A 10,258-nucleotide genomic window follows, 5' to 3' on the forward strand; every position below is an offset into this window, starting at 1 on the left:
CAAGAAAGTACTAAAAACCTTCAAGATCAAGTGAATTAGAAAATCATAATTAAGTCAAGGAAATCCAGCAAGGTAATTATGACAAGGGCGACATTTGGAAAAGCAAGAGGAGTTAGGCTATTACCTTAATGCCTGTGTAAACAAAACTGTGGGCAACAGATTTTCCTCCCAGTTTGATTCTTAAGAGCTATTTAAATAAAGTCATTGCATTTCTTACAGTGAAGGAATGAAGCTAAATTATCACTTAGATGGGAAATTATAGCACTTAAGGATTAAGTGGGAAACAATAAAACAGTGGCTTAAATTTTCACCTTGGATTTTTAGAATAAGTTTAAAATGAAAAGCAAGTCGCAGAAAGAAATAAATGTGAGTAAAATAAAATAGAAAGCACAATGATAAGATAAAATCAATGAAATCAAAGGTGATTATTTTAAAAGATCAATACATTGGTAAACTGCCAACCAGACTCATCAAGAAAAAAGAAAGACAAAAATCACCAACGTCAGTAATGAAAGAGTTAATAGCGCTGCCGATTTTATAGATGTTAAAAGGAAAATAAAATAACATTATGAATAATATATGCAAATGAATTCAGCATCTTAGATAAAATGAACACACTCCTTAACAGTCACATGTAACCAAATCTCACTCAACAAATAATAGCTTATAGTTTAAAATCTTCCCACAAAAATCCTGTAGGCAAAGGTAGTTTTGCTGATTAATTATACAACACACTTTGGATGAAATATTACAAAACTTTTCAGAGTTGGATTAAAAAGAGCCTAGGAGGAAACATGAAAATATAATCACAAAACAAAAGAGACAAAGGAGAAGTGAAACAGACCCAAAGTTAATCCAGAAAATTGAGATATTTGGTAAATACAGAGTGTTCATGGATATATTAAACAAGCCTTACAATATTGACAAATAAGTAGAAAACATAAAAACACAACAAACGTTGTTCAAAAATTAATACAATATATAAAGTTCAAAAATTAATACAATAGGTGGAGATAGGGCATAGCAAATACAAAGCTAATGTTACTTGTTACTTAATATTCAAAGGATTAACTTTGCTTTTGTAGAAAGTTAGAGTCAGTAACAATACAGATTACTTTAATTCGATTGGGGCTTCAGTCTTTGCAAAGGCCAATTAATTTCTAGTTCATTCTTACTGCTGTTGTCTAGCCTTTCTGGGCCACAGAACAAAGGTGGTGGGAAAAGGTGGTTACCAAATGCTTTTTGTAGTTCTGAACTTCAAATTGCCTTCCTGGTTCTACGAACTTTCTAATGATTCTGCTCAACTTCTCAAATAGTTAGGCACGCCTGTAAGGAAGATGCATTTGGTCGTATGATATAAGTGACTCCAAATGTAAGATGAATCCACTTATGTTTTTTCTTTCTTTTGATCCTTGCTTCATAAGTTTACATTACTTTTATGTAGCTCTCTATGTCTCAAATTACTTTTTCTTACTATTTTAAACCAAGTTTCTAATTATTTCCACATAACTAATTTTTTGAGTTACCTTGAATACCAGAGGCAGCACTTAAGTGTAATACAATGACAAAAAATAAACTAAGGCATTTTTGAAACGTGGTTAGTTGACATACTTCTTGCCACACGGTTCATGTTATACTACCAGGTATCTTCAATTAGGGGGTGTTCTCTATGGCAGTTGCTCAGTGATTGACTTGAATCCAGCAGCTTACACATTTGTATTTAAGAATGTTTGTGGCCGGGAGCAGTGGTTCAAATCTATAATCCCAACACTTTGGGAGGCCGAGGTGGGAGGATCATGAGGTCAAGGGATTGAGATCATCCTGGCCAACATGGTGAAACCCTGTCTCTACTGAAAATACAAAAATTAGCCAGGCGAGGTGGTGCATGCCTGTAGTCCCCGTTACTCGGGAGGCTGAGGCAGGAGAATTGCTTGAACCGGGGAGGTGGAGGTTGCAGTGAGTTGAGATCACACCACTACACTCCAGCGTGGGCGACAGAGCTAGACTCTGTCTCAGAAAAGAAAAGAAAAAATAAAAGAAAAGAGAAGAGACGACAAGAGAAGAGAAGAGAAGAGAGAAGAGAATAGAAGAGAAGAGAAGAGAAGAGGAGGGAAAAGAAAAGAAAAGAAAATAATGTTTGCAATGTGTTTTGACACATTGCAATATATAGGAAACATAAATTAGTTTGGTGGTTGCCCACGCAGTCTCTGGAATCAGACAGACAGAGTTTATGTGATGTTATACTTACTAGCATTTTGACAGTGGGCAGTGGTTTTTTTTTTGTTGTTTTTTTTGAAACAGTGTTTCACTCTTGTTGCCCAGGCTGGTTGGAGTGAAATGGCGTGATCTTGGCTCACTGCAACTTCCGCCTCATGCCTCATGGGTTTAAGCAATTCCTGCCTCAGCCTTCCACATAGCTGGGATTAGAGGTACCCGCCACCATGCCCGGCTAATTTTTGTGTTTTTAGTAGACACCGGGTTTCTCCATGTTGGTCAGGCTGGCCTCGGACTCCCGATGTCAGGTGATCCACCAACCTCAGCCTCCCAAAGTGCTGGGATTAAGGCTTGAGTCGCCGTGCCCAGCTGACAGTGCACAATTTACTTAATATTCTATGACTTGGATTTTTCAACTATAGAATGATGAAAATAGTATATTATTCTTAGAAAGTTTGAGTAAAATATAAAAGCAATAATGGCACTGTATTCTTATGGACCAAATGCTCCTCCACCAGCTTCAAACTATTTAATTGATTATTTTACCTTATATATTATATTATTTCATGTGTTTTGTTTCTGAATAACAACAGTCTTTGCTGTCAAGAATTAGTCTATTAGTCAAGAATTTGACAGAAGTACATTATTTTAAATAATTTTATTAACAATCTCAAAGCCAGATATAAAGAAATTGACCATCAGATAGGTTAAGAAATATAAAGTTATATAAGTTTTTTTTTCTTTATCTTCAATAAATAAAGTGAAAATAGGGCACAGGTTGTGCAAACATAAATCCCAAACAAAGGCAAAAAGCAGCAGCTTTGGCTGAACATAATGAATATTTCAGAGGATAAATAACATCACCGACCACAAATGTCACCAAGAGCAGAAAGAATAGTAGAGAGAAGGAAGAAGTTCAATAGTAAAGAGTCAATTTGGCTAAGAAAGTTTACCTTTTTCACCAGTCTTTCAAATAGTAACTATCTGACTCAATAACGATAAGTACATATAATTTTTTTGTTATGTCTAGATATTCTATGGACTTTCATAATGATTCAAAATGTATTAGTTCATTCTCACATTGCTTTAAAAAATACCTGAAATGAGTAATTTATAAGAAAAGAGGTTTAATTGGGTCATGGTTCTGCAGGTTGTACAGGAAACATAGCAGCTTCTGCTTCTAGGGAGGCCTAAGGAAACTTCCAATCATGGCAGAAAGCAAAAGGAGAACAAGTACATCACATGGCAAAAGTAAGATCGAGAGAGTGAGGGAGGAGGTGTCACACATACCTGTAAACTAACAGATCTCATGGGAACTCACTGACTCGCGTGGGGACGGCACCACAGGGGATGCCTTCATTTGGTGTTCATTTCTTACGAATGCCAAATCATTCATAAGAAATCTGCCACCCTGATCCAATCACCTCCCACCGGATCCCACCTCCAACGTTGGAGATTACGTTTTAATATGAGACTTGGGCAGGGATATACATCCAAACTAAATCAAACCTCTCTTTTTCTTGAAGTGGGAAAAGAGAACTATACTTCTTCCACAAAGTAGTTTTCTCTTCAACAACCTACCCCTGCCAGAACCACCCAAGAAGGGTTTTCAGCAGCATGATACTGTATACCCTTGACTTCCACGTAGCTGGGATTACAGGTGCCCACCACCACGACTGGCTAATTTTCTGTATTTTTAGTAGAGACCGGGTTTCTCCATGTTGGTCAGGCTGGCCTCGAACTTCCAACGTCAGGTGATCCGCCAACCTCAGCCTCCCAAAGTGCTGGAATTAAGGCGTGAGTCACCGTGCTTTCCTACACCCAGTAAGTGTTGTAGTGTTTGCTGCACAGATAAAAATGAAAATATCACCAGCCATATTTGGATAGCTACTAGACAGAAATTAAACTTCCTCAGTTTGGGCTATAAAAAAGTTTAAGGAAGACTCATCAACATCCAATAAGTCCTTAAGTTTTGTCTTTTCTACTCCCAAAATATGTGCTGCACATGCTCATCCCCACCTGGCCTCATCGCCACCATCTCTGTGAAGTACATAATAAACATCTTTCACAGGTACTGAAGCAGCAACAATCTTTATCATTCTAACCCATTCTTCACAAAGCAGCTGGAGTGAAATATTTAATAAGAACTGATCATGTCACATTCTTGCTTAAAATGAATCAGTGCCTTTTCATAGGCCTTAGAATACAGTACGAGCTCATATCATAACTTAAGATAATCCCCTGTAAGAGACTTGCATTACTAATTCTCCTAGCTTCAGCTCAGGCCATTCCATCTTACACTTTTTGCTCCTGACATCCTTGACTTTTTCCAGGCCTTTTAATCTATCAGGCTCCTATTTAAATGAGACATAATACTAATCGCTTTACCTGGAATACATTTACTGACACTTCTATCTGCCTCACCCCCATCCCCATGGCTGTCTCCCAATCATTCGCAAAATATCATATTACCCATAAAGCTTTTCCTGACCCCATACATTTTCATAAGAAATCAACTACTGGGGCCGGGCGCAGTGGGTCAAGCCTGTAATCCCAGCACTTTGGAAGGCTGAGGCGGGCGGATCACCTGAGGTCAGGAGTTCGAGACCAGCCTGGCCAATATGGTGAAACCCCGTCTCTACTAAAAATACAAAAATTAGCCAGGCGTGGTGGCAGGCACCTGTAATCCCAGCTACTTAGGAGGCTAAGGCAGGAGAATTGCTTGAACCCAGGAGGCGGAGGTTGCGGTGAGCCAAGACCGTGCCATTGCACTCCAGCCTGGGGGATCAGAGTGAGTCTCCGTCTCAAAAAAAAAAAAAAAAGAAAAAAAGAAATCAACTACTGCATCTGTATTCTCCTGTTCCTGCTGTAACAAAACATGTTATGTAATATAACATGTCTTTCTGATTTGCTTTCCTAAACCCAGTAAGTGTTGTAGCATTTGGGGCACAGATAAAAATGAGAATCAGATTTCTTATGGAATTGTTCTTTCATGTTGGACCCAGAAGTCTCTTGTGAACTCCATGTATTTAACCTGCAACTAAGAAATAGCAGATGCCTCTTTACTTACCCTTCAAGTGTTTGTTCTCTGAATCATTCCCAGAGCATATTGGCATTTCAAAAGTATAAAAATATTGTTTTAGAGCATTTCTCATGACACCCCAGAATAAGGAGATAATAATGCACATCAAGGTTTTAATTCATTTTATGAGCAATTTCTCTTATCACCCTCTATATTAAAAAAAAAAAAATTATTAGCAAGGTCAGGGATCAGGGTAGGGTGAGTTTTAGACCTGAGTTTGAGGTGAAGAATGTGGTATCAGCCATGTTTCTCAGTTTGAACTGTGCACCATCAACATAGCTCATTTGGGGCATTCGCAAAATCAGTCTAGTGTATATGGAGATTAAAAGGCTAGGGAAAAATGGACGTAGTACCCCTTCCCAAGGAGCTTACATGCTAGATAGGGAAATTAACATTAAACCAATAATTATACCAATGAATCTACAAAAACAAAGTGAGATGTGTGTTGTAAAAATATAAAACATAGTTTCATGGGAACTTACAACAAAAGACTAATCTAAACGGTTATTGGAAGGGAAGGCTTAAGTTGAAATCAGAAAAACATAAAATTTAGTTGAAGAACAGGTAGAAAGTATTCCAAGTGCAGGAAAAAAATACTTGCAAAGACCCTGAATCAGGAAGAATTACTGCAAAGCAGTGCAGCTTAAAGAACACGATGGGGGGCCAGGACGCAGTCATCATCTGTTTTGGAAAAACTGTGTATTAGGCCATTCTTGCATTACTATAAAGAAATATCTGAGACTGAGTAATTTATAAGAGAAGAGGTTTAACTGGCTCAGTTTTGCAAGCTCTTCAGGAAGCATGGCACCATCTAATTCTGGGGAGATATCAAGTACTTTTACTCATGGTGGAAGGCAAAGTTGGAGAAGGCACGTCACATGGCAAAAGAAGGAGCTAGAGAGAGAGTGAAGGTGGAAATGTTACATGCTTTCAGTCAACCAGCTCTCGCAAGAACTCACTGTCTGGAGACAGTACCAAGGGAATAGTGCAAAACCATTCAGGAGAAATCCTCCCTCATCACTCAGTCATCTCCACCAGGTCGACCTCCAACAAGGGGGATTACAATTCAACATGAGATTTAGAGGGATCACATATCCAAACTATACCATATATTTTTTTTTATTTTTATCTTAAGGGCATAGGGAACTCATTTTTAAAATTAAGGCAACATAATCAAATTTGTATTTTGAAACAAATAATTTATTTTTATGTGTGACTTAGTATCTAGAAAAATCATTATTGTTTAGCTGCTCAGTTTTCCCCATTCTAGTTTAGGAAGGCAAATTAAATTATTGAATGAACAAATGGAACAATCAAATCCTATGAGATCCTCAATGCTTCCTGTGTTGGCAGGAAAGAGTCATTAAAGAACTGAAATAAATTCTCCTCTCTTATGCTTCACATATTTGATGCTCAATTTTGTTTGTTTGGTTTTGGTTTTTTTGAAGTTATGAATCCTTTGAGCATAGAATAAAATCTTTACTGCCAGGCATACACAGTAGTGTGATATTTGAAGAAGGAAAATCTTAATTTAATATAATAGGAAGAAACAAGTTTCAAGGCATCTTTAATAAAAAAGAGCTTCAGAGGTCAGTATTTTGTGTCAGAATTCAAAACAACTGTAATAACCAGAAACTAGATAGCAGTATAAACACTATTGCTTGTGGAAAGTATACATGCTTAAAATAAAAACCCTTGGATATAAACATGACATTTAAACGGTCTTAGCAAAAACAGTATCATCAGCTAGATACAAAGTGATTTAATCTAAAGCTAAATATTTTAGCATTTGCATTCCATTTTCCACACTTCATAGTTCTGCCATGATACTACTTGTCTCTTAAAGTTTCAAATCATACTAAATCAACTGGATGCTTCAGCAAATAAGGAAAATGAAATTTAAAGTTTTTTTTTTCAGATGATAAACCATTCTGATCTAAGAATAAATATGATTTTATGGGTTTTCTGAGTATAAAAGGCAAAGATCTCAAGTATAGTCTAGGGTTTATAAAGCTTAACAAATTTTTTAATGTTTTATTTTGAATATTTGTTAATTATTTTTAAGGTTTATCATAAATGCATTTCAGAGTAATTGTAAATTGAAAAAGTCAAAATATAATGACAATGACATAGTTTTTTACTGATAGGGACAAAATTTCATGGTTATTATCACACTTATTAGGTAGAAAAAACACAGGCTTTGGACTTAGAATTGAGTTCAAGCTCTTCCACCTTGGAGTAATTACTTGACCTCTCTAGGCCAAAATTTCTTCAATATGCATCATACTTCCTTCAAAGTTTTACAGTGGTTATCAAAAATCATGCATATATGTTGGAAGCAGGACCCCCAAAATCTGGCCATAAACTGGCCCCAATATTGGCCGTAAACAAAATCTCTGCAGCACTGTGACATGTTCATAATGGACCTAACGCCCAAGCTAGAAGGTTGTGGTTTACAGGAATGAGGGCAAGGAACACCTGGCCCACCCAGGGCGGAAAATCGCTTAAAGGCATTCTTAAGCCACAAACAATAGCATAAGCGATCTGTGCCTTAAGGATGTGCTCCTGCCAGCCCACTCTATTCCTTTAATTCGGCCTATCCCTTCGTTTCCCATAAGGGATAATTTTGATTAATTTAATATCTATAGAAACAATGCTAATGACTTGTCTGCTGTTAGTAAATATGTGGGTAAATCTCTGTTCAGGGTTCTCAGCTCTGAAGGCTATGAGACCCCTGATTTCCCACTCCAGACCTCTATATTTCTGTGCGTGTGTCTTTAATTCCTCTAGTGCTGCTGGGTTAGGGTCTCCCCGACTGAGCTGGTCTCAGCACACATAGATGAATAAAATATGCCTTGCCCATAGGAAGAGTATAAGCATTTAGTGTCATAGCGGGAACTACATAACACGTCAAATTGGATAGTTTGAAGAGAGATTTTATAAAGAACTCTTGAGAAAGAATTGTCTAGAGTTTAGGAAAACCACATGATGTAGGGAAGTAATCCAGGGCTAAAACCTGCAAAATGAAGGGATTAGATTGAAAGACGCACATAACAGAAGATTTGATCTTCAGTGATGGACACAGCCCACCTTACATGGAGGGAGCTATGTATTAAACATACTGATCTTACTCTCTTATTTACCTTCTTCTCTATGGATCTTCTAGCAGTGCTTATCTCTGACTGAGTTTAACTAGAAGCTAGAGGATAAAGAATACACTAATTCAACCTTTCCAGTCCAGCCTTCTGGGACACAGAGGAAGACAGAGCACACAGAAGAACAGAGGCAAATGGAATATGTACAGCTTAATAAACATCAACAGGTTTTTGTGTGCGTGCAGACTTCTCTGGCTAATAGAGATGTTCAATAAACAATAAAGTAATACATTTGGTAAATTTTGATAAAGTAATTATCAAGAAATAGTAATATAAGTTAATAGTTTCAGCAATGAGAATATAGTGCAAAGTGTAGACCAAAAAAAAAACAGAAAAGAAAGTTATTTTTCTTGAGCTTTTCCTCCCAAAACTGAAAGTAATTGCACCTTGCTTATTGGCATGAAGTCCCTCCTCAGATGGTCCCTGGTTGTTTTCAGTGTTTCTGCCTTTTATCCAGCTGCTTTAACGGGAAAGGCCATTAGCAGTGAAGCTGAGGTCTGCCTGTGTCAAGGGGAACTGAGGAACATAGGCACCTGTTTAAATATGCTGGGAATTTGAAGGAGGATAGAGACTCAAATTTTTATTACTCCTCTGGATACAGAAATTCAGGACACTATTGTGTCCATTCTCATGGGGACAGGTTTCATTTGGATTCAACTGACGGTGTTTGTTAAAGGTCCCATACTGAGGAAGGGAAGTTAATGTGAGCTCATGTTATGGGTAGAGTTCTTTGGGCCAATTCAATGTCCTGCTTTTGTGCTTTTATATGGGAATATATAGTAGAAATTAATGTGTTGTATTCTTATATTTCTTCCTCTCATAAATGGCAAAGGAGATGTGATAAAACAGTAAGATTCATATGTCGTGAAGTGCTACTGGGACAGACAAATCATTCCCAAAGCCTTTACTTCCCCCACTGCTTTTTCATAGATGGTCTCAGCCTCCTGAATAGCTGGGACTACAGATGCCTGCCACCATCCCTGGCTAATTTTTAATGTATTTAGTAGAGATGCGGTTTCACTGTGTTAGCCAGGACGGTTTTGATCTCCTGACCTCATGATCCGCCCACCTCAGCCTCTCAAAATGCTGGGATTACAGGCGTGAGCCACCATGCCTGGCCTGGAACCTGTGTTTTTATTTTAATTTATATTTCTTTTTATTATTATTATACTTTAAGTTCTAGGGTAAATGTGCACAACGTGCAGGTTTGTTACATAGATATACATGTGCCATGATGGTTTGCTGCACCCATCAACTTGTCATTTACATTAGGTATTTCTTCTAATGCTGTCCCTCTCCCAGCCACCCACCTCCCAACAGGCCCCAGTGTGTGATGTTCCCCACCCTGTGTCCATGTGTTCTCACTGTTCGACTCCCACCTATGAGTGAGAACATGTGGTGTTTGCTTTTCTGATCTTGTGATAGTTTGCTTAGAATGATGGTTTCCAGCTTCATCCATGTCCATGCAAAGGACATTAACTCATCCTTTGTTATGGCTGCATAGTGTTCCATGGTGTATATGTGCCACGTTTTCTTAATCCAGTCTATCATTGATGGACATCTGGGTTGGTTCCAAGTCTTTGCTATTGTGAATAGTGCCCCACAATAAATATAAGTGTGCATGTGTCTTTATAGCAGCATGATTTACAATCCTTTGGATGTATACTCAGTAGTGGGATTGCTGGGTCAAATGGTATTTCTAGTTCTAGATCCTCAAGGAATTGCCACACTGTCTTTCACAATGGTTGAACCAATTTACACTCCCCCAACACTGTAAAAGTGTTCCTATTTCTCCACATCCTCTCCA

This window comes from Colobus angolensis, unplaced genomic scaffold (assembly GCF_000951035.1).
Source record: "Colobus angolensis palliatus isolate OR3802 unplaced genomic scaffold, Cang.pa_1.0 Scaffold5, whole genome shotgun sequence".
Taxonomy (NCBI): domain Eukaryota; kingdom Metazoa; phylum Chordata; class Mammalia; order Primates; family Cercopithecidae; genus Colobus; species Colobus angolensis.